The sequence below is a fragment of the Numida meleagris genome, chromosome 7 (assembly GCF_002078875.1).
Source record: "Numida meleagris isolate 19003 breed g44 Domestic line chromosome 7, NumMel1.0, whole genome shotgun sequence".
Classification (NCBI taxonomy): Eukaryota; Metazoa; Chordata; class Aves; order Galliformes; family Numididae; genus Numida; species Numida meleagris.
Genome location: NC_034415.1, coordinates 17,187,913 through 17,213,591, shown reverse-complemented (window position 1 = coordinate 17,213,591; position 25,679 = coordinate 17,187,913). Strand labels below are relative to the sequence as shown.

Sequence of the window (25,679 nt, the reverse complement as noted above, 5' to 3'; positions counted from 1 at the left end):
CAAAATCCTGAGAATTCTTTCATGTCTTCACTGTTGTTGCTGTTGTTTTCTCTTCATTCCTCCCTGCAGTTTAACACTTTGATGTTTTGTGGTTGTTTTTGTTGAGTTTTTTTTTTTTAATCTTTTCATACTTCTTTACCTCCATCCTCCAACCCCAGCTTTTGCTTAAAATTTCCATAACTTTCTTACCTGTGCCTTTCCATTTCATTTCATGCCTGAAATGAATTGGTTGAAGTAGAGTTTATGGAAGAGTTGCAGAGAAAATATCAGGATCAAGGAGCTTTGGAAGGAACACTACAAGTAGCTATGAAAAGCAGAAATGGTCATTGGATGGCAGATTTTTTAAGCGCACAAATACGGATAAGGCATTTATACATGTACTATGACTATTCAACTTCTGTTTAATCCTCGAGATGCTTAAACTGCATTAGCTTCACTTTAATTTTCCCAAAACATTTAGAATTTAGTCAAAAACATAGGAATCACCAGAGCATTTTAGTCTTGACAAGGCTCAACAGCCTGACAATTAGCAGAACGTCATGATGGAGATCCAGAGACTAAGTTGCCTAACAAAAAATACAGACGTAGAAATTAACTAAAAAGAGAGGAACCAGAACACAAGACTGCACTCCTCTTGAAAAGAGTCCTGATCACTGAACTATGGATTTATGTTTCTCTGCTCACTAGCTTTCTGTATAATGGTACATCTGCACGAGAAGGAGAGAACTCCTGCCACTGGTGACTAGCAGGTTGGTAGGCATATTCCCAAGACATACTCCTATTTAAATCTGCTCCACTGGAAAAAAAAGTCTAAATATGAGCATACGTATGCACGAGTAAGCTAAAAGATAGTGGTACTGCTTACTAGTATTTCAAATATACTTGCATAAGATTATGATTTGAACTTCAAGTCACAGAATCAATCCAAAGCATTGACTTAAGATCTCAATATCCAACCAGTATTAAAATTCAATCTTCATTCTGCAAGCTACCCTACTGTTGCCTCTAATTACTGATCAGCCAAATGAATGCAAAGTTGTGGCTGTGTCTGGAACCTGGTAGGATTTGAAATTTCAGTCAGCATTTTCTACTTCTTTTTCATGTCTGCTACCTCTATTCCAAATGTTTTGTGAATTTCCTTTGGGTTAATAATTTTATTATTTTTTTGGTCAATGTCATCTATTTGGTAAATATCACCAAACGTCATGTATTTTGTAAAATAAGTTAATTGTGTGCTCCAGCTACATTAAGAGGTCAGACTATTTACACAAGACTTAAATTGTAATACTGCTACAACTATGGAGAAAGTAGCTCTATAAATAACAGATAGTTATGTTCATAACCTGAAACAAAAAAAATCTCTACTATACTGATGCAAATATAAATACCTATTGGAACATTAAAGGTAAGTTTTGTTCAGCAGTCCCAGATCCAGAACATCAGAAGAACTTCTAAAGGAAGCCACTACTTTTTCCACATCTTTTGCTAAGATTCAGGTAAGAGATGTAGTGGAGAATTACACTTTTATCTACTTATTATCAGGTAAGCCAAGTTCTCCATAGGCACTTGGACAAGAAAATATAGATAGGTATTCATGCCGTTCTGAAGTTCACACACTTTTTCAGCCTGGCAAGTAAAAATATTTCACCTAGGATACTACGCATGCCCAGAGCTGTAAAAAATATGTTCAAATGTTACAGATTTACAGCGCCATCTGGCAAAGCAGCTTCTCAGATACAGTCTAGAGGTATAAGAGAAAGACACTGCTGGATATTTCATAAGGTACATAACGGAGTTCTCTAAGCAAGGTATCAAAGCTTAGATAAATACAGTAGACCACTATCAAAAGTAGACACTGTTACCTTTTCCAAGAGAATAAAAGAAACAGCAAGAAGGAGAAACATCATAAGCCCTCAATATATATACTTCTATTCACATACATATATATATATATATATATATACACAGACACATATGTATTTGGATCTGTGTATGAAGTGCACAAGAGCTCTCCATCCCTCACCATATGAAGCCATCAGAGGAGGTGGGAAACCAGCACGGCTGAGCAAGAACCTGCTGGTCAAACTGAGGGAAAAGAAGGAAACGTACAGGCAGTGGAAGCTGGGACATTTGGCCTGGGAAGAATACAGAGACATCATCCAGACATGCAGAGATGGGATCAGGAAAGCGAACAAGCACATGAACTGAACTTGTGAGTTATGTGAAAAATAACAATAAGGGATTCTACAGGTACATTGGTTAGAAGAGACGGGCAAAGGAGAGTATACCCACTCTGATAAATGAGAAGGTGGAAATGGCTTCAAAAGACATGGAGAAGGCTGAGGTACTCAGTGAGTACCATAGAGGTAGGAAAAAGATTGTCTGCATCATTGCACAAAAAGGAGATAGACTAAAACTTACTGGCTAAGGCAGAATCAGTTTTAAGTGTCTTAGAACAAACAACGAAAAGCAGCTGCATGGGGTATAATTTTGGACAACATAAATAGGTCCCTTCCCAGATGACATCTCCCAGAAAACACAGTTTTTGGGGGAGAAGTGTTAAGAACATTGTACTCCTACTGCATTAGAAATAATGTGATTTTATAAAGAAATAACCATCCACTCTGCATGTATTCTAATTTTCTGTCACCAATACAACCTAACTGAGTAGGTGGGCTTGTTAAAAACTCAGAAGAAGGCAGTAATACTCTTGTCTGGCTTGCTTAACTGGGTCTGTGCCAGACCTCTGAAGAATCTGTCATTGAACAGTGAAAGAGAAGTCTATCCTGTGTCACAAATCTATAAATAGGCATGTATGTATATGTATGGGCATGTCTCTATGTATTTCATTTTCTAGTGCAAATAAAGAAGGATATTTAGGATTCAGTTCTGAATTTTCGACAATTAATTGTTGGTAATTCTCAAACAACACAAGGGCAGTTGAATATACAGGCTGTATTCTGTTCACAGGAACATAAAATGTGTATGTTGCATTTATTTGTTTCCCATTTTCTTTTTTCAGGTACGCCTGGCAGCTGATTACTCTTTGCCCACATTACGTATAACATGAGGAAGGGGCTTTGTATTTGCTCGGCCATCATCTTGACTGACAGAAAGAAATATACATGCTCACCAAATATATATGAAGATGCTCACCACACATATATGGAGGTACTTCTTGAGTATAAGTGTCAGTACAAGAGTGATGCTCATTTATATAAAAAGCTAATTAAACAAATCTATAAAAGGAGCGATGTTATTCAGTATCTCTTCTTAGCTATCCTTTCCACAGAGCAAGTGGAACAATTCAATATTGATCTGCAAGCCCTCTCCTAACTGATGAGCTGAAAATTCGGCTGCAACAGACACTTGGGACTCTAGACTTGATGACTCTTTCTCCTTGTTATAACTATCCCATTAGAAGAATCTTGCCTGCAGCTTTTCCTAAGGGGTCAAAAAGAAATTTAGTGTGATTATACTGGGGCAAACACAGTCCCTGGATCTCTTTCACAACAGCAAAAAAACTCTTTGGTTGCTTACAGCAGCATTCCTCTTGCTCTGCCAGCAAGCACCAGCCTCTGTCAGGCCCCATAAAAAACAGTAATGTAAGATAAAAAATGTTTCTTCTCAGGATTAATGGGAAGTGTAGCTGTTGCATTGTGCTGACAGGGATGAAAAGGCAATATTTAAATTACAGCAAAATCTAGTATATACTGTATATAATTTGATTAAACAAAAATCTAAGTGATCAGTGTTAACAAGGGTCCACTTTGATAAACAGAGCAACGTTAAGCAAACTCTTCCCAGTTAAAACCACGGCCAGACCGCCTGCTGCCACACTCAGAGGGACCAGGGGGGCCTTTCTGGGAATGGCAGCAAGGAAATGAACCTCTCCTCCTCCTAGTATGAAGCCAGTATCAAGCACTGGGAGAGCAGAGCCTGTCACAGCCCTGACAAGATAGCTGGTGGCTCCTCACCACTTCTAAATTACAAATACACTTGCATGAAACAGAGCCTACCCAGCATCAAAAAGAACATAAAGCCTATGTAAAGAGTCAGCCCTCAGAAGGGATAAAGCAGCTCCTAGAGGAGAAGCAGTGATTAAATAAAGTCCAACAAATGATGCCAATAAACAAGTTTTCAATTACCAGAGGACACCCAGGCAGCCAAAAAGTGGCTGCTAGAAGCTGTAATCACACCACTCTACACTACCCACTTCAAAAAGTAGAGAAACATATAATATATTTTGGCTGGAAAAGAACACGTAGAACAGACTATTTAAGAAAATTGCAACTTGCTACAAAAACAAGCTTGAGTGCCTTCTATTTAAGAGTGAGGCTGCATTTCAGATCTCATTTCTTACTTCAGGTGAATTATATCTCTGAATCACACAACAGTTATCTGCCTGCATCTGTTTTCCTTTGACACCATTACATCTCCCTGTCCTTGACCTCATCTGAGACTGACAAGCTCTGGGGACTGCTAATGGGGCTACATTTTCCATGAATATTTGCTTGCATTTATAAATGAATTTACTTAAGCCACATTAATGTCATTTGTGTATTTACATTGTGGGGAAAAAAAAACAACAACTTGTTCATTTGGGTTTTGCTGGCATGAATGTTTACAAAAGTAAATTCCAAAGATGTAGCCAGAGGTATTAGGACCAGAAAAAGGCTTTTAAAACGAACTGAAGTGTGTCAGTGCGTTTATATTTGCACAAGACAAATGATTCTCACTCAGCCAGCCAAGGAAGAGAAAAAAAATGGAGGTTTCCTGGCCAGTCAAAATTAACCAATACAACATGAGAAAGAAGTACAGAAAACTGTCAGTAACCAACCATTTTTATGTGCTAACAAATAGTATTCAATTATTTCTGCAGAGCCTGTAGGTTCGAGGATGTAATATGATCCCGGCTGACTACATACAGAGAAAAAGTCAATACTTTATTAGAAACAGAATTTGTGGGAAACCATTCATTGAGCCGAATTAACTGAACAGTGTTTCACCATTTGGTCATTTGTGTGTGCTCCAGTCTTTAGTGACAGAAAGAACAAGAAATTCATGTCATAAGATCGTTGATTGGTGACTTATCAATACCCTGATAGTACTTTTTTGCATCACGATGACATCTTTTCTCATTTGTGCTCTCACTAAAGATTATAGACCCAGTTGGCATGGATGCTTCCCAGATTATTTTTAACATTCAATATCACCTCTTTTCTTTCCACTTTTATCTTCAGGCCTTACTTTAAATCAGTTGTACTCAGCAAGATGTTCCTGAGCACAAGTTTTGGTAACAGTAACTGCACTGCTGACTATTAAATTCAGTGTTCTCTGATCTCTGGGTATAAACTCAGTCATTTCTTTAGGGGAGTCCCAGTTCAGAACATGCAGAGTTTGCTGTCCTTTTTAATGTTTCAGAATACTATGCATTAGGTGTTTTGAAGGGCAGCTGATGATGGCACCAAACTAATGCTGATAATCACACAGTGAACTAACACAAGTATGCTCTTTCCCTGACCTCTACAACTTTCCAAAGAGGAATTTAGGTGTACCTATATAGTCAGATTAACATCTGCCTGTCCCTTTGTAACTAAGGACATGAAGGATGTGAGGGCCTAATGCCTGAAGAGAGCTTTTAACATAAATAACTGTATTTTAACTAGCTTTGTAAGATATTTGAGTAATTCAGGTATGACACAGAGAAAAAAAATGTCAGATTTGAGTTGTTTCCCGTGCTGTGGGTTGCCTTTAAAATCTTTTCTTTCTTTTTTTTTTTTTACAGATTAAAAAACACCTGTAACACTGTGACCATGATAAGCAACACTTTCAGAGTTTCCTAACAAATATTTTGCACAGTCTGTAACATTTGCAGACTTTCGTCACATGTGTAGTCACAGACAAATCACAAAACAATCAACTAGAATGAGCAACATCCAAACTTATCTGAACCACTGAGTAATCTTGTCTCTGGTCTTTTGTTTTCTTTTCCTGCCTTTACCAAATTAGAACATTTCATTAATCATTCACTGACTGCCCCATCTTTCTCTTCTCTGTGATATTAATAAGCTTTATTGCACTCCATGAAACTAGAAAATGATGGCTTGAGAAAAATGCCGTCTTTCAATATCAGCTTTTTACAAACATACAATTTATAATAATATTTAGGTCCTGTTTAAGCTCCTTTACTCATTCTTCATGAAATATTCCTTTTCTTTCTCTGTATGTACTTCTCACTCTCTTTTATGCCTTCTTAACTGACTCTAGAGAAAATCTCTGAGAAAATCTCAGTGCTGTTACTCCCAGCTGCCATCAAATATAATCGGATAGCTGTGCCAGTCTACCACTCCAACAGCACTTTTAAAACAGAGTTGCCTCAAAATCCATAAGGGATTTACTTCTTTGGGTAGGCAAATCTGTATTTGCACACATATAGTGCTACACCAAACTTCTAGAAGCACCACAAACACAACCATCAAAATATTTTACCTATGCCTGCCCGATAAGTTGTCTCACAGTAAGGGGCCCAACTCTAAGAATCTCTGGGAAGACCAAATCTGTACATGGGCTGGAATACAGAACACAGAAAAATTACTTGTTCCATGTCTCCTAATTAAAGGACTATGCAATTCTTAAATTATTTTGCTTTTAATTCTATGTTCACGCAACTGCAGACTAACTGTAAATTACATTTTATTTCGTTTGCTCTTTTAGTAATTTGTCACACTGGGAGAAAAAAAGAAGTGCATGTCAGCTCAACAAATTAAAGTCAAATGTGGTTTAATCATTTTCATTTTAGCCAAGACCATTAGCATGGCACAATGAAGTAAATTCTATCAGCTAGAAGAGGAAGCTGAGAGGCAGACCTGACATTTCTGCTGCCGAGCAGCTGCTGGGAACAAAAGCACTGGCAGCCTCTTCCCCACACAGCTGGCCTCCCCACAGCAGCCATCACCTTCCCTTGGTCTGACAGAATAAGCACTTTTTCCTTTTCCTCCCTCTCTGCCTAACAATATCCAGCCCTAGGCAACTAGATGTCTGGAGTATCTTCTGCCCTTAGTCACAGAAAATGAGCCACCCTCTTGCTGCAGAATAGCAGCCTCTCCCAGACTCACATTAAGTAGTCTGGGGTACTGAACTACTGCTACTGAACCTGCAAGGCTCATGGAAATCAAAGAGAGAAGGTCCTCAGCTTGATGGCAAAAATATTTAAAGCACTGAAATCTAGGTTGAGTGTATTTTGTTTTACTTGATCCTGATTTGAACCTCAGCAATCTTAAAATTTAGTCTGAATTCTTCCAGATCAAGCTTTTAAAACCCCACTAAAATGAAGGTAAGATACATAATACTCCAAATGATCTTACATACCCTCTTTCAGGCTATTTGTGAGCCAAACTTTGAGGAAATACTTTAGTTTTTTTTCTTACATTCTCATAATTGATTTGCACTTCATTGCTCTTTTAGACCTTTAGGGTCATTAGCATGAGACTTTACCATCCCTGAAGGTATAATATGACCTCAATGTAATGTACTGCGATTTCCATAGCCAGTGAATTGTATTTAGGAGGACTTACTGTTTCCAAAAGACACAAATAAGGCTTGCCTTTTCTGGTGTTTTTTTATTTCCAAACCCATTTGGAAAATAGTATCAACCTACTATATCTTGTATAGCAGATCATCCAAAAGGATATACACTCATGCTAACAAACTTTAACATATTGAACAATTTCTTTGCACAGCCTAATACATTGCTGTGACATGCTAGCATTGAACACCTGCAAACTCATTCTCATCGGCCCTGCAAAAATTTCTTCATCCATCAAACTCTGGAATTGGATTCTTCTCTGTGTACCCAGACATAAGTTGAAAATCAGACTGGGTACAGCACTAGCCCAACTATTCTCAGGTTAGAAGAGCTATATTTTCAAAATACAGCCTTTCAGAAAGGAGAGGGCCAAGACGCTGTCCCTCATAGCTCCATGAGCGTGCTAAGATTGAGCACAAACAACACCTAGGAAAGTTGAGTTCTATATTCTTTACCAAACAAATCAGTCTACCTTCAGAATTTCTTCCATAAAAAACCAATATGTTTATGTCTGAAAATAAGTTTAAGCTGTGATCTTAGAATTTTGTGAGCCCATTGGAGAATGAGCTGTTTTCAAAAATGTGGTCATAAATGGGATAATTCCTAAGGCAAATGTGCTGGGACTGAACTACTTTGAAAATTCATTGCCTTTGCAAGTCCTAAAATAGGATCTGTCTCCTCCTAAAAATCTGCTCCAGTTGTGTTTGTTGGTTACTTGGAAACGTAGAAAGTTTTTGAATTTTTTTATTGTATGCTTCACTGCATGATCCATGCATAGAATTAGTTTTCTTCACATGGGCTATATGTCATGCAATGCGATTTCTGCTTGTTATCCAGCTGTGAAAGATGCACAAGCTGTAAAATAAGTTAGGAAAGGAGTGAAAAAGTCTGAAACCAATGCAAATGGGCATAGAGTGTACTACAATTTCTAAAAAGAAATGGAAGATGATGTGTAATTTAGAGTTAACATCTAAGAAATATTTCCACACCAAATCATTTGGACTCTTGTTGTCAATAGCACCTTTTCAGTACTTCAAATCTGATATTTTTCAGGGATGTTTCTCTGTAATAACAGTTTTGGCTGTGTATTAATACACATATTCTTCCAGACAACCTCATAATTTTGTCCTGTCTTTATAAGGAACTACCCTCAATATTGATGCAATATTCATATTTGTATTTTAACCTTAGGCTATTAAGATTTTACCTATCTTTAATTAAAGGTGATATTATTATTGAATGTTTGTGATCTTTGAAGATAAAAGATCTTACATGCTTACTGTGAGTACTTACTTATTTAGCAAAAGGAAGGTCAGAAATACCTGGAGAGTCCCACGGTTTGCTAAGAAACTATTAGGACCAAAAGTATGAAATAATCATAGCCATAAGCCCCAAACTTATTGCTGCCAATTTTACTTAGAATATAGTAAACAGCTTTCTAATGTATTCCATACTTTCTTTTTTCTTTTGGGAGAACATGCGTATATGCGCTGTAGAGACTTGTGCACTCTGAAGATTATTTGACAGTAGTTTTTACTCCATGCTATACACATATTATGATTTGTGAAATAGGGGAAGTTTGGCTGCAGGCAAACTATCAACAAGAATAACTTCTGAGAGATCAAGACATTACCTCTTTTTACAAGGTAGCAGCTGTTGAGATCATAATCTTTATTTACAGAAAGCAAATTCTTTAAAACATTTATGCTTTAGAAGAAAACATAAGTATGTTAAACAGTGCAAAGCCTTGCAGTAAGGATAACTGTCCACCGATTTGTTAACAGTGTTTTAAATCAGTAGTGCTTCTCTTCTTGCAAATTTTTATTTTTAAGCTCAAAGAATTCTTGAAACTCATTAGACAAGTCCTACTTTCTCAAACACTGTGGAGAACGCCAAGAGCAGAAAAAATGCTTCCAGAACATTTCTTAACAATGAAAACAATATTTCTTAACAATAAAAACCTTTGTTTTCAAAACTCAAATGCTTTGAAAATGAAAGCTTTTGTCATGATGTTGGCTGAAAATAAGGCTACATAATAACAATGTTGTCTGACTTCTCAGCTTACTTGGAAAAAAATGAGTTTTCATCAGTTCACCTTGGTGTGCAGGTAGAAGTATTGGCTTTTAATTGAAATACACAATGTCTTAATGCTCATTATTTTATCCATCTCAAAATTGTTGTTTAAAAATCAATTGATGTTCTTCGAACATTAGCTTCCTTTATTGTCTTAATTGTCAAATATTTCTGCCCAGAAACTGATACCTTATAAATAATAATAATTATTATAATTATTGATAATGTGTAAATTAGTAACCTACTATTCATCAACTCTTGAATGAAGTTTCTTTGCTATATGTAATTTTTAGAAATCTCTGTGTTTTGCAACAATACTGTTTCACATAGAAACAGTGTCTCCACTAAGAATACACTTTTTTGAAAGTTTTTTTTAAAAAATAATCTCCAAAACAGAACCATGTATAAGACATTGTATCTGAAGATATCATCATTGATCTTTTAACTACTTTTAATCTATCTTGTCTTGCATCATTTCATTCAGTAAGAAAATATTCTTCACTAAGAATTGTAATTATTTTTCTTTAATTATAAGGCTCCCTTAAGGTGCAGTCACAAACCCATGTGGCTAAACTACTGAGCACTGTTTCCCTAAATAACCACTGATGAACGATCTGCCAGTCCTTGTGTACGTTCGAAATATTTTTGTTAATTACTTGGAAAGCAACACCTTAAGCACTCTTCCTTATTCTCTCTCCAGATAATTGTACTGAATAATAATAAGCATGGCCACTATAAATAAAAATCCACTTTCCCTTGACACATTTAAATGTCTACATTTCTTTTGTGCAGAAAACCAGGCGGCAGTAGGTTATATTTTTTCTTGTTCCAGATCCAACTCTTATTTTTAGATACATTATTACTGCTGAGGAGACAGAGAAACTGCAAAGAGCGTTTGTGTACCACCATTACATACTTTTCCATCTGGGAAAAAAAAAAAGATTTTCCTCAGTCTCTTTTTAACATATGGAGTTTGTCACATCAATCATTGGTGGAGAACATGTAGTGGCATCCACGTCATATGGGTGACAGGGCTGTTTTATACAGCATCAGTATTTTAGATTCATGCCTTCCCAAGCTACAAAGCACAGACATTCCACTTAGCAATAGCAGACTTCTACCAAATGGGAAGAGCTGTCTTTTGTCAAGCATTTTCATCAGAGAGATGTAAAAATGTTACAAGCCATTCGAAAGTAATAATCTAGGTACTTCAGCACGCAGGCTTTGTCTAGCTTGTGTAATTAATTAAAGCTTGGTGCATAATATATATGGGGATAATCGCTAACAAAACCATTCTCTTGGTACCTCTACTCACATAGAAAACTTGTCTTGCTTTTGTATCTGGTTCTGTGAGACAGGATATCAGAGAAGATCAACAAAATTTCTGACAAAATCTTGCCCTATTTGTCTTTCCACTTTAAAAAGTCAGTGGAATCTGTGTTCTGTCTCAAACTCCGTATGTGTCGTAATGGGTCTGTTATACTCTGCCACTTTCCTATTACAGATAACCTACTACCACCAGTCTTATTTCTTCTTCTCTACACAAAAATGATGCCAGCTATAATCGTATCCCTGTCCTCTCGTCTACAGGCTCCACAACGTTGTAAGCAATTATCATTTACCCTGGTAAGGCTTTTACTGCCAGTTACTCTATAGTCCATTGGCTTTCTGACCTCTCTGTGAATAGCTAGATAACTAATTTAGGGCATAAATGGCTGTGATAATTATAATTCAATTTAATTTCCTTTCAGTGATACGCACACAGATGTTTTGAAATCACTCAAACTATTAGCCAAAGAGACCACACACCCTATAGTATCAAGTGCCTAAAAGCTTAGCCCTGTGTCCCAGGGGACTTAAGCAGGGTAACAAATGTGGAACTGCAAGTTTCTGCAGAGGATAATTTCTTAGAATGAAACTGGGATCTTAAAACCTCACTGCACAATGAGTCTCAGACTGAAGACCCCAGATTTTGGTGCTTAATTCTTCAAAATTAGTGTTCCTCAATCACATAGCAGGCACAGCAGTGCTGACAGGTGCGGCAGCCAGGCGTGTCTGGTTGCCCATTTCACGTGTAAAGCGTGTTGGGACAATTTTCAAGCTCTGCCCTATTCTAGTAAATGTTTTCTAGATCAAACCACCTTCAAAATATAACCCCAGAAGTGAAATAGTCAGCATTCATCTTTCTCCTCATGCTTTTTACCTACTAATTCTGTGATTATAGCATCATCATAGGACTATATGATTTAATGTCCACTTGTACATGAGAATTCAAATCATTTGTACTAAGGATGTTCTTAGTGGACATCATCTAGTGTTGAAACTGCATTTGTGACATATAGGCTTACATATTCATTCACCAAGAGAAAACTCTACCAGTTTAATATTAGAATACCGTCAATTGAAGCGCTGCTGGTGAGATGGTCTCTTTGAAACAGGTCTTTCATCTGCAAAGCTTTTCTGAACAAACAAAATTTGCTTCAATTAATGAGCCCTTCATTTATGCAGAGGGACTGAAGTCCTATCTTCTTCATAAATAAATATCCAGCAACAACAACCCTTACAATATTAAATCCACAGCCAGTCAGTATCAGTATAAGCAATGAATCCTTTAAGCTTGCCTCACAGAACTCCAGGTGGCAAAGGAGAGCAGAAATCCACTATGTCACTCCCAGAGACACAAGAAAAAATTAAGAAGTCATTGTCATATGAGTCCCTGGTGAGCCCGATGACAACACTTGACAAAGCACATATGTCATTAATGTCCAGGATAAGGAATGTATTCCTGTCGCAGAACTTACTGGCACTAATGCTCCTGTAGGAGTTTGTCTAGAAAAGCAAGTTGTCACTGCTGCCTCTGAGTGTTTCTCTCAAAGGAAATATATCACTTTGCTTTTAGAGTGAGACAAATAAAATAAAGCACTGAGCATGTCACAGAAAGAAAACAAGGAACCTCTAAAGCAAGCAAGGAGTTTCATGTCCCTTCCATGGGACTTGTACAAAAAGGGACCAAATGATGCAGATGTTTGATAAAAGGTGAGGCAAGACAACTGTGAAGAACGTGCCTCTGACCATTCCAACAGGGGAGCACAGATAACCTGGGAATTTTGTACACAAGCAAGCTTGCCTGTAGAGAACTACAAACATTCCTACAGAATGCATTGAGATGGTTTTCCCTACTTGAAGAAAATCTATGTAAACTGTCTACAGAGGTGATTTGTATTCCTGGGTATAACCACTTCACTGGGCTTCTGGCAGCGAGCAATTGTTTGTCAGATGTGATGCTCATAAGACCCTAAACTGTAGTGATACTAGCAACTGCCTCTATAATACTTAACACATAAAACAAATTATAACAATATCCTTAAGATTAGCATATAAGTAATAGTGCTATATAAAAACTCATAAAAACAGAATGTATGGCTACAATAACCATATTAAAACAACCATAGTTCTGCTTTAAATAACCATGAGCCACGTTTGGAAGATATCACAGTATTTAGTGATTAAGCTTAAGAAAAATTCTACTGCGGTTATTCAGAACTCAGAAAAAGAGAATCAATTCCAGTTTCTATGTTTTCAGTAGGTACAGGAAGGCCAGTTCACGACAAAAGCCCTAGAGAAGCAGCTAAGCAGCCTCAGTATTCCTTTGACAGCTTAAAAAGAATTTAAACACATCCTCTTCATGAATCCTATTTTTTTTTTCCCAAAAGGATGCAATGATGTGTTACAGGTAACAAAAGAACATGACGCATGTCATTAACTGAACAGTAAATCATCTTCCTTTCAGCGACCTGGAACTCTTGACTGCATTTGTGACTGAAAATGTCAAACTTATGCTGACGCTAAACCGGCAAAGGAAAATGAATCAGGGCAATATGTCTCTTTTAAACAGTGACATCATTTAGGGCCTGGGAAACTTAAAAAGTAGGAAGGATTTGTCTGAATGAGTGCCAGACAAGACTATGACTAAATGTTGAGAATGTTTTTCTGTGGGTAGAAATTTGAATGGAAAACCCTTGTTTTGTCACAGGACTGGTACTTTCAGATAGTTTAGCACTTTAATTTTTCACTTGGCAGCTGAATTGCTGAAACCCAGTGAAACTGAAAACAAATATAGAAGTTTCTGAGTCTAGTGCAAGTTACAGGAAAAAAATATTACTCCAGTACATGGGGACCAGTATAAAGGCCTTTCGTAAGGTTCTGTTGAGGGATAAGAATATGTGTGTGGAGGAGAGGAATTTGCATGGGGAAAAGGCACATCAAACTGGCTCCTGGGCTGAACATCTCCTGTTCTTTCCATGGCAAGGAAGATGTCCTGCACCCAGTACATATGATTGAGAAAAATCTTAGTGACAACGTGCTCCTTGCATTTCTACCCTTCTCCCAGCCCTCAGCTCAGTACAGTGACCCACTAACAGACAATCAGGTAGAGCAGAGACAATAGAAGAAACACCAGTCATTTTTCATTTGCTTATGGACAGGCAACTTATGATGATACTCTGCTGATTACTTTCTATTGAATGAATCACCTTCTGACCCATTCCCCTCAGTCATTTTCATTGTACAATAAATTCCGTTTGCCATGTCAGACCCTCAATTTTATCAGAGCCACTAACACAATTTTCCAGAGCAGCAGCATTAGCTCAGCTTCCTCATTTTGTCTCTGGTGCCTTGTAGTTCAATTTATAGGCGGAAATAAAGACTTGTTGGAACTTGCTTCCTTCCCCCATGGGTAATCTTAATCCAAACCCAAGGGCAGAATCTGGGTTTAACCTCCAGGTTTTTTTCCTCCCAAGAGTTGATGTATCAGCAGATGATCTATATAAGTCATATCACTGTCACTGGATGAAAAGCAATTTGCACTATCAAAAGCAGATTTCCAGCACAGAGAGATTTGCAAAAATATCTGAAAAGGACACACGATATCTTCCTTTCTTACAAAAATGGGGGGTTGGGGGAGGGGGGGTGGAACTCAGAAAAAAAAACCCCGGAAGTACCAGAAAATTAGAGATCAGCACAATGCAAATAAAAATATGTTTGCATTAATTCACTTCTAATTTCTTTTGCATACCCACATTTAGCAATTATGTGCCACATACAATCAATAAGACATCAGATATTACTGAAAAAATGGAAAAATCTCTTTGTAGAAAAAGACTATTATGTGAAGAACAAAATTTGTCAATTTTTGATAGTACAGGGGCTTTGTGATTTTTTTCCCCTCTATGGAAGGGTTTTAGATCTATTTAAGACTACTTGGATGCCTGATCTGATGTAGCATTACACTCATCAAAATGCCGGCCATAGAACTGCTTAAAACAACCTCATTGAGAATTAACCATTGCTGAGCTCGCAAAAACACACATCGTGCAATTTCAAGTTCAGTTAGCAACCAGGAGCTCAGGATATGACTGTGTCATCAGAATAAAAATGAACACTGCACTCAGTGCACTGGCTTGTCAGTTCATTTATAGAGATCATAAATAAGAATGGTCCAAGGATAGATCCCTGAGGTACTTCTGTAATGACATCCATTAAATCTGACATGATGCTGTTTAATAACACAAGCTGTATGTGCCCTCCTAAGTAGCTAGCACCCAGTTAATTACAGATGATTCCATACCTAATCCACTCAATTTATCCTGTAAAGGAATATCATTTACAAACTAGACTAAAAAAAAATACAAATTTAAATACACTCCATACACATCTCCCAGAAACAACTTGCACTTAATCTGCAATGTTTAAAAGCATGTGATTTTCTCATTCTGAACCAACCATAAGCATTCTAATATCATTCTGCTTGAGTCTTTTACTAATGCAGTCTTGGTGCTGCTGAACAGGCAGAATGGGGTGCTCCACGGGGCTGTGCTGCACAGAACCTGCGCAATCTGCAAGCCCAAGTGGGTCAAGCCCATCTGCCGGTGCCACACACACTGGATGCAGTCTGTGTTGCCACACTTCCCCCCAAGGAATGATGAAAAATGCTGATCAAACACGTTGGTGCTAAGAGGCCATTAATGCTTCTTTTGGAGATGGAGAAAAGGAGTTGACATGATTCCCAGCGACAGCCAGAAAGTGTGAGAGAGGGAAGAAGGTGAGAAAGAAAGGGAGGTTGTAGGCGTTGCCTTGGCTCGCTTTCCCACTTAAGAAAGAAGGAGAGTACGATGTCTCCATAGCAACCATCAGAAAGCATGAAAAAGCAGAGAGCAACAATGATAATAATAAGATTAGGAGAGGTCACACATATCATCAAATAGTTCCCAAAATCTCAGGCAATCATGTGATAGCAGCTGCTTAGTCTGGAAGTGGTCAGTGGAAAAAGAACTCCATATTCACGCATCACAAACTTCCTCACAACTTATGACAAACATAAGGTTTGTAATTTAAAAGCCTGAAAAGATGACTCTATTATGCTCTGAAGTAAGGGTATGTCAGAGAACAGGTATCCTAAATTCCCACACTAGGAATCTAGCTGCTGGCTCTTCTGGGCGATTTCTGGGGGAGTGCTTTATCTCCTAGTGAGTCAGGTGAGCACAACAAACTCCCATGTCCAGCCTCAGCAGACTGATCTCTGGGAAAATTATTTCTTGATACCAAATTCAGGAATCAAATTAATGCCCAGGATGGGAGAAAGACACACCGTTGAGATTTCTGAACTCTAAGACGAACACCAGTTTACCTCCTGCATGGATCTCATCTCATACAAAGGGTACGGGGGGATACAGAAGGCATTTACTTCTTAAAGAGGTTTTGGTGAAAAGGCAAAAAGGCCAGATAAGCACATGTGCCAGATTTCAGCAGCAACACTTAACTCATTCTCAGAAAGTTTCCAGACACCACAGTGGTGAATACAACATTAGAAGGCAGAAGGCTTCCAAGAGAAGGAACAATTTACTTCTCACACCAGTGGGTGGGTGAGATTTTTCTGGAGGAGAGAAGAAACACATTCACACACTCCTATGCCAGAGCATAGAAGACAAATCTAGATGCAACTTGCTAGACAGAATAAAATAAAGATACTCCATCTGAAACCAAATGATGCTCCTCACCTTTAGAAATAGGCTTAGTGTTGTCGTTTTCCCTCTGCTAAACCTGGGGGAGAGAAGAGCACTTATAATCTACTGCACTTACACGTGTTATTTAGAGACCAGTGACTTTTAATTTTTGAATATACTCCCATAGTTATATATTGCTTTCAAAAATCACACTGATGAAAAAGCAGGCAATGCACGGTATAAGTCTCCACTAAACTGACACTGACCTGAGCTACAGTTCAGGATGAAAATCTATAACTAATCCCTGTATGCTCTGCGTGACTGGAGCTGGGAAATAAAGATACTTCTCTTACCTGCGTTCCTATCCATCACACCTTATTTGAGAAAGTACTTTATGTTTCAGAACAGAATGTTTCACAAAATCCAGAAGCATTTCAGTGCACCAATAAGTTAATAGAAAAGTCAAATACATTATATATGTATTCGTAGGACAGATTTTGAATCTGCACTCCTATATCGCACAATTGTTTGTGCTGTATTTTGTTGCAGTTGCAACAGTTTCTTCAATAGCAGGTTGGTATCTAATTGGGCAATTTGCATGCACTTTATGCCTGTCACATCGCTACTTGTGACACTTCCTCCAGGAATGACTTGAAAGCACAAGTTATGCTCATGTTGTAATTTCTGACTACAGGACACTCAGGAAAGGCAGCTCAGCTGAAAGTCTGAAGTAAGTACACAAAAAAATAAAATTTCCCCACCCTTGTGTGAAATGCAGCTAAGCTTTATGACTGCTTTGCTCCAGAATGAGATAATCCACCCAGCTGAATCAATTTCAGCTGATTTGCCTTAACCTTCCTAAATCCTTCTACTGACATGGACTTAATTTGTGTTTTATCAACTCTGCCCTTCCTTCCTCCACAGGTATCTGTCTCACACTTTTGCATGTCAGCTATTTGAAGCACCATTCCTATACCTGTTTACCTTCTACTGATACTTTCTACAGCTGGCAGATTGCATTGTTTTTTCATTTCTGTCAAAGGGCGGAGGGTGAAATCCGACATGTTAGCTTATTTTCAGTATGCTTGGCAGCAAGGCATATGTGCTTCTGCCTCCCACACTATTTTCTCCATCCACTGTATTACTGTTTGTAACAGATGTTTTCCCCGGCCTTTGCTTCTTCCTGTCGCAGAGCCCCTTGCTTCCACTGGGGCATTTTTCCCCTGTCATTTTTAAGTCTCTGACAGCTTCTTCCACCAATATTAATTCCATCACATGTGCAAACAAGAATGTACCACTCATGTACAGGCATGCTTGATACACATCCCAGCAGCTTTCCCTACCTCTAAGGTTTGTGACCCCCACAGGGACAGGGCCAAGGAAGCTCAATAAGCACACCTGTGTCCCACCCCTGCTTTACATCAAGTCTGGCTTTGCACCCAAACGATCAGACAGAAACTCATCTTGCTCTATTTCTTAATCACTCCTGCAATATTTTCTTAGCAGGAACTCCTTTTTCCTTTCCTTTCCTTTTTTTTTTTTTTTTTTAAACATTCTGTTCATAAAGAAGAAAGTATTTTCAGTCCCACAGAGGCTAATCAGGTGGTAAGTCCACTAATGAGGGGCAGAAGCAGGATGCATGGCATGCTTGGATAACAAGAACAGTGCTGTTGCCTTATCTTTCTCTTATTTTAATACTCTCTCTTTAACCAAAAAGCACAAAGTGGAAGTTCAATACAGAGCCTTGAGCTTTAAACTTCTGCTTGTCCTACAAGGGATTTCCTGCCCTGTCGGGTGGATTCCACTTAATAATACTGGATTCCTGTAACAGAACAATTCCTTCCTGTGGGAATTGAAAGACTTCAAGACTGTTTATTATATTTTAACTGCTGATTTTCCCTGCAGCTTCAACTGTATTGGGTTTAATTTCACAGAAAATGTTTATTCCCTTGCATTTTTCTTCCAGTCTCCTTAGCTCAATTTTACCTTGCTCACAAAGATCAGAAAAGTTAGTTTTAGTTTGTATTATCTAACCAATATGTAGGATGCACTTAAACCCCCCACAGAGAGGTGTTATTTGCAAAATGTATTACCTTTTCTTTTCTTCAAACACTGTGGGTAATCTCTCCCTTGCTCAAGTCCCTCCAGTGTGCCATAGGTAAATTTCACTGTAACAGAGCGAACTCAAACACCACCTTACCATACACTGTATGCCCTCCATGAGACTTTCCTACACATACAATTATTTTGGATCCCTAACAAAACAAGCACCACAGCTCTACATAAACATATTTGTGTATTCTTATTCTAGTTAAATAGTAATTTCCTTATACTGAACATAAGAGATCTGGAAGTATTTTAATCTTAAATCATTATTTCAGTGTGGCCTAAGCAGCACAACATGGTTGGTAAACCTATGGCTCTAAAACAGTACAAAATTTATGAACAGTTCACATCGGCCCAGCCCAGATCTAGTGTGACCAGAAGCAGAATGAGTGCTGGCAGGAAACACACACCTATGGGCACCTTCCAGTTTGTGGCTCATGTAAGCAGCAAGTACAACTTGAAACATGCCCTTGGATGATAGCAATGCATCACCAGGGCCAGTTTAAATCACAACTTATCCTCAGTAATACTTCAGATCAACACAGATTAGCTCTGCGCTTGCATCAGACAAGACAAGGAAGGGAACTGTATGCTTGAGGGGGATATACTAGACCAGTCCCTACGGCTGAGCCTGCTTATGTTACAGCAAAGCTGTATTCTCACAGCAAAGCAGATTCTCTCTGCAATGCTTTCTAGATCACACTCATATGTTTTAATTTAACATAGGAATTAAGTCTGTATTTGTATTACTTTTCCTGGAAAATATTTATGTAATGCAAAACAGTGTATTGCAACTCTAATTGAATATAGAATGCAAATTGAAAAAGTCCCCCATTCTCCTTTGAGTTCCACACATGCAAATGTGATGCAAATGAATATAGTTAGGAAAGTTTATCTAGTGGTCATAATACTAAAGAAAAGGATTTGGCCATAAATTATTAGGATATCACTGAATATATCTATGATAAAACAAAGTGTTTCATGATATTTTTTTTACTTATGTTGCACAAAGTTTTACAGACTTCTATTCAAAATATATGGTCAATCAAGAAGATACCAGGTAATAAATATATAGGTCATTTGATGAAACATATTTGAATCTATACTTAAACATCTTTTATTTTTAGCTGGGACATTAGCCGAAGCTAAAGACATAAAAATCCACATACTTCAAAAGAGACTGGATTTTGGTACCGATTCCATAGCCTGGAATTGTCTTTGATGTATGTAACTGAGTTCTTTGGTGGTATCTGTTAAAATGCTGTTTGGAGCTAACTATTTGCACAATGGACATCATGAAATGATGAAATTCATTGTTGCTGAACTACATTCTTATACCCTCTCAGATTGATTAGAAGAAAAAAAAACCTCACAACCCTCAAATTACCCTTAGTAAGCAAAGCATATCAATCTTTCAATCTATCAAACACAGATTAGCTTACAAAATTTACTGCAATATTTTCCCTTTAATTTCTGAAGTGAAACAAAATAACATGGACCACCTTGTTGTATATGTTACAGGTTTCAATGGGGAGATGTTCTCAGTGATATAACAGCTTATTCATGTCTTTGATACAAATGAATGTAATCATTTTATTTAAATGCTAGAATCAATAGCATAGTTTAACACTTCAAATTGAAGAAGCCATTGCCAACATATGGCATAAGGTTTTGTATTTTGTTCAGACCAACAGAAAAAAAAGTGTTTTATTTAATATTCGAGGTTGTAAAACATTTTTATTACTACGTAAAGTTTCAGAAACATTTCTGAACTACAGAAACCATTTTTAAGTTAACAGTGGAGGTTCTGGATCCACTTCAATGCTAGCAAAAATAAAATAATACCTGAACTTTAGATCTCTCTGAAGGCTGTGAGAATATTTCCACTGATATTTCCACTTTGAAAATAGTTCACTTACGAATTTTAACCACAGCTCAGATAACCATCTGATGACTGATTGCATGAAATGAAATCAGCTCCAGTCTATAACATTTAGGAGGTACTCAGGAGTCACATTAGTTAATAGAAAAACCACAACGCTTTTTATTAACCATAGACGTATGCATCTTGATTTGAATCTCTTACTTTTCTGGAAATATTTATTTTACACATTAGGCATAGATGCTTGCTTTCCATATTGTTAGCAGTTTAGATTAAGCAGAGAAAACTTCACCCTATTTGCATATCTATCTCCATATATTTTAAAGATGTTCCCGTAATAACTGTAGCCCGATGGAAAATGCTGACTTCCTGTTTGCACACCAAAGTGGAAAACAACACATCAGTTGATACCTGCCTGCATGATATCACATAGAGTACAGAAAAATAAATTTACTTGGCAAACACCACTAGATACAAAGCTATTGGTAGCTGTTTTATCTCCGTGTACTATTTGGTGAAAAATCTCCCTCTTTATCAACAACAATAAACACAAAATTTAGAAAAGATGTACTAATGATCATGAAGGAAAGTTAAATTGTTCTCATTCTAAGATACCATATTTTATTTGTACTTTAATATCAGTGGATGCCCTATCATTTATATTTCTTTTACGTACGTATGCCAGTTTAGCTTAAGGAGACTGTTTGCACGCGATTCGAAGTCCCTTTATTGCCAAGTAATACAAAGTAGCCAAAATTTAAATAAGAATTGGGCCACTGTCCTCTAATATTGTATTTCCTTCCAATTCAGATTCAGCTTGTATCTGTACAGATAACATTGGAATACAGTCAGATTGGAAAATAAATACTTCGTACTCACTTATTTTCTTCCTGTCTTCCACACATGGGACAAGAGTGATGAAGCAGCCCTTTGAAACCTAAATCAAAATAAATTAATAAATGATAAATATTTAAGAGTAAGAAGGATTTGAGGTCAGTATACAGGAATCAAGAGCTCTTGAACAAGGGAAGTTAAGATCAATACGCCATCTTGCTATTTTGTACCCTGTCTCAATTTAAACACTGAGAGATGCAATGGATGCTGTATTTTTAATGAATTTAATTGTGGAAGAAGCTTCTGCTACCCTAACCTGCATTGTCAGAGGTACAGCCTACCTGCCTGCAAACATCTGCTCTGGCACTGTTCTCCCTTTTACCAGTTTCCTTCAATCTTTATTTTCTTTGTCAGCACTGATGCTAATTGCACTTCACTTAGAATTTTGTAACAAGTGAAATACTGTGCTAAAAGGAGTGATTTCTAAATAGTTAATATTCAAACTGCTTTTGTCATGCTTTTAGTTAGCAAAAAGCAAACACTGTAATGGTTTTATGGTTTTTGGTTATCGGTATTCCACATCATAACATCATGTAGTGCACTGGGAGTTAAAGAGTTAATGCTCCAGTTCCGTGGATCGTGGATAGTTCCGGGTACCTGGTTCTCAGAAGAGAAGAACAACATACCCCAGAGGACTGTTTGCTGTTCTGTTACCGTTTTCCATTCAGAGGGAAAGATAAAAACAGTTTGCATATCACAAGACATCCCCTTTTTGTCCCTCTCTTCCCTTCTGCTTGTCCTGGCAGTGTCTCTTTCCCTAGCCGTCTCGCCACCAGCGTTAGAGTAAGGCTTTTGGGTTTTGGACACTCTCTCTCATTTTATTTGATTTATTAGCTTCAATTCCAGTTATATTGTATTATACTGTATTATATTGTGTTATCTTGTATTCAGATACCTTATTTAGTAAATTAGTTTGTTCCTCCTCAGATTGTTGCTGCTGTTTTGTTTTTAGGCCCATCTCCCTACCCTTTCCCCTTTTTCCCTTTTCCCTTTCCCAGGGCGTGGGTCCATGGGTCCCCCCTGCCCCAGTAGTCATGGAATCGAGACGAACCTGCCCAAAAACCATTGACAAACACTTTATCTCTGAACTATGGTTTAACTGACAATCTGCAGTGTCAGTAACACAGTGCTGAACCATTCACAATCATGTCCTCTACAAGCATAAAGGCCAGGAACAATTTCAGAACGGAAGAAGCTAGTAAAGTGAAATAACCACATCATTTTCCATCTTCAATAGCTGCTAACCTGACTATTTTAAAGTCTGGATCTGAAGCTTGATTTACTTTTCCCAAGTTTCAGGTAATTTCTCCATGGTCAGATCACCAGATCTGACACTGGACAGTACCTGAAAGACTGTGTGCTTAAAGGCCTCTGGCAGAGGCCTAGACAAGCTTGCTGCCTGTAACAGAACCAGTCCAGCTATTTCAGAGAGGTATCCACTGAGGCTAAACAGATGGAAGGAAAAACAGAAGAAAAAAAAAAACAGGAAAAGAGGGTGGAGTAAACTTACAGAAGTTTCTTTTGATACTGAATACAGACTGAGGTATCTGCATGACAGGAGAAGACAGAGAAGGGGAGCTGGCAGTAACATCAACTTGCTTTCCAGAATATACCATCATGTTTACCTCTGCAGGAGAAACCTTTTCAGCATTCATATGCTAAGCTTCATTTAGAGTCTGGATGGTTGTGTCCATGTTCGCTTGCAAATAAAATATTATTTATGGGCTGATCTTGCAAATATTTACTACCGAACATATGGGCGAATGTTCAGCTGGTGTAAATCAATAGAACTACCAAACTCATTTACATTAGCTGGGGCTCCAGCATGTTATGTTTATTACATTAGGGACCCACCATTCATATGGATAGGATATACCTCCATGACAACTATCTATACGTTGGTTAATCCAATCTACAGATTGAGGGTGCAGAATCATTCCCCTACTTGTGCTGTCATTTAATGAGTAACATTTTTCTATCTCATATAGAGATTTAAGATCATTTTTGTACTCCTGATATTTTCACAGAAACCAACTAAAAAGTGACTATTTTAGCTTGCAAATGCTTACTTATATGAACAGTCACATGAAGTACTCAGGAATGAACACTCTGGGCTGTAAAGGTATAGTTGTGTGTTTGTGTCTATAGATAGATAGATAGATATAGACTGAGTACATATATATATATATATATATATATATATATATATATAATTACAACTCTGAGCACTTCCTGGGAAGCACAGTAATCTTTCATGTGCTGGTCAGGAAACACAACACCTCACAGAATTCACTCAGCAGCCTTGATTGAAATCTACAATTTGCCTGAATGTTATACCACCACCACAGGGGTTTCTCAAACAAAAGAGATTGGAAGAACTTCCTCCTTTCAGACCTTCTTGGTTAAAAGAGGGAAGCATTTACTTTTGTGTGAAGAACTTTGGTAAAGTCTTCTACTGCAACAGTCACAGCAGTCTATTCCTATATGTGAACTGGGCTTCCATCATTATTTTTAAAATATTTAAAAAAACATATAGGGTGCATCTCTACCTGAGTTTGCCTTTCAGCTCTGAATGAAGTGCAAAGATAAACCTAAAAATTACTAGGGCAGTCTGAAACAGATGTGTAACAACAGGAACTTATCTTTTGTCACTGATAGTGTATATAACCACAAATAGCAATATCTTATTGCTATATTTGCCTATCCACTACACAAACAAGTTATTACAGAGCATGCAGAATGGCTGGAGGTAGAACTGAATTTCCTTCTCCCTTCCACTCCAGCCTGTCTTTTCTCATTTTCTCTCAATTACCATATTTTCCATATTGTTTCCTGCAGCATTTATGGCTTATATTTTGAACCGTGGATCAAATGCTTAAAAAGCACATTTCCCTCCAGGTTTTAAAGTTCTTTACTCATTTTTTACCTTTCTTTTTCCAGACAACTATTCAAAGCTGTTGCTGGAGTTAAGTAGTAATAAAAGGTAGCAGACAACTGACCTCCAATATATTTCTGGAAAAGTAATTAATGAAATTCTCAAGAGACCTGGAGATATGGGTGATATATTACCACCTGTAGGTGGCTTAGAAAGGCATATTTTAAAACACCCACACAGTCATAATAGACTTACATATTTTAATGTAGAAGCAATATAACAATGTTACATGGAAATGTGTGTTACAAGTAACATACGTTAGTTTTCTTGGACCGATGCTGTCTCCTTTAAAACATTTATGATTATAGACCCAGTGTCACAAAGACAACTGATGGTGGAGGCAGATATAATCAAGTAAAGTTTTCAACACTGCTTATCTCATCCAACAACCAATAATGGTCTCTCTGCTAGGATTTTGCAATAGAAGAAACAACGTAAACTAGGCACAGTCATTTTTCATCTTCTCCTTTGGGGAATTTTCTTGTCATCATCACTGCATGCATTTACCCCTTCATAAGTGAGACCTGGAAACTGTCTCCAAAACAGTATTTTAGGTAAAATGTTGAAAAGCATGAATATCAGCAAGTGATTTCAACCAAAACATCATATTTCCTCCTTTAAGACTTAAAACTAAATCTTAAGTAGCCTTGAAATCACATCTCTTTCAGTACATATGCATTTCTAATAATGCCAAGGATTTCAAATTTCCCTATTTTTCACCTTTAAAAGTAAAAAATTTGCTTTCATCTCAACAACTGCACTTTTGCATAAGTACACAGCAGAGTAGTAATGTATTACTATAGTACTTTAAGTGAAAATGTCCTCAAAAACCCAACAAAAATCAAAACATTAGAAGGAAAGAAACACATGACACAATACGTCTCTCCAGACAAATCCATCATTCAACTGCTTATCTGAAAAAATAAACAAAGCACCTGTACAGTGACCTGAAGATAGAGAAGGGCAGGATGTAACTGAGCTGACAGAGAGGAGTATGTTAAAGGAGTGAACTGACAGATCATTGTTATGGCACTGAACAGAGCAAAGAAGCATTTGGAAGGCTCTTCCTTACAGGTATGTTCTAAGTATTGTTCATGTTGGAGTCTCCACAGTGAAAAAGTGGGGCCAGGAAGGTACAAGGGATGTGGTTACAGTCTCATTCCCTCAACACATTCCCAGAATGACTGAAAATGAGGAGCT

General features: G+C 37.6%; 1 long non-coding RNA gene across 1 annotated transcript in view; it reads right to left on the bottom strand.

The window, feature by feature from the left end:
* Positions 21,234-25,679, bottom strand: part of LOC110402759 — a 350,073-nt gene continuing 345,627 nt past the window's right edge. The window contains exon 5 of the long non-coding RNA XR_002441288.1: positions 21,234-21,587. This is a non-coding gene — a long non-coding RNA (uncharacterized LOC110402759). The remainder of the gene's footprint in view (positions 21,588-25,679) is intronic.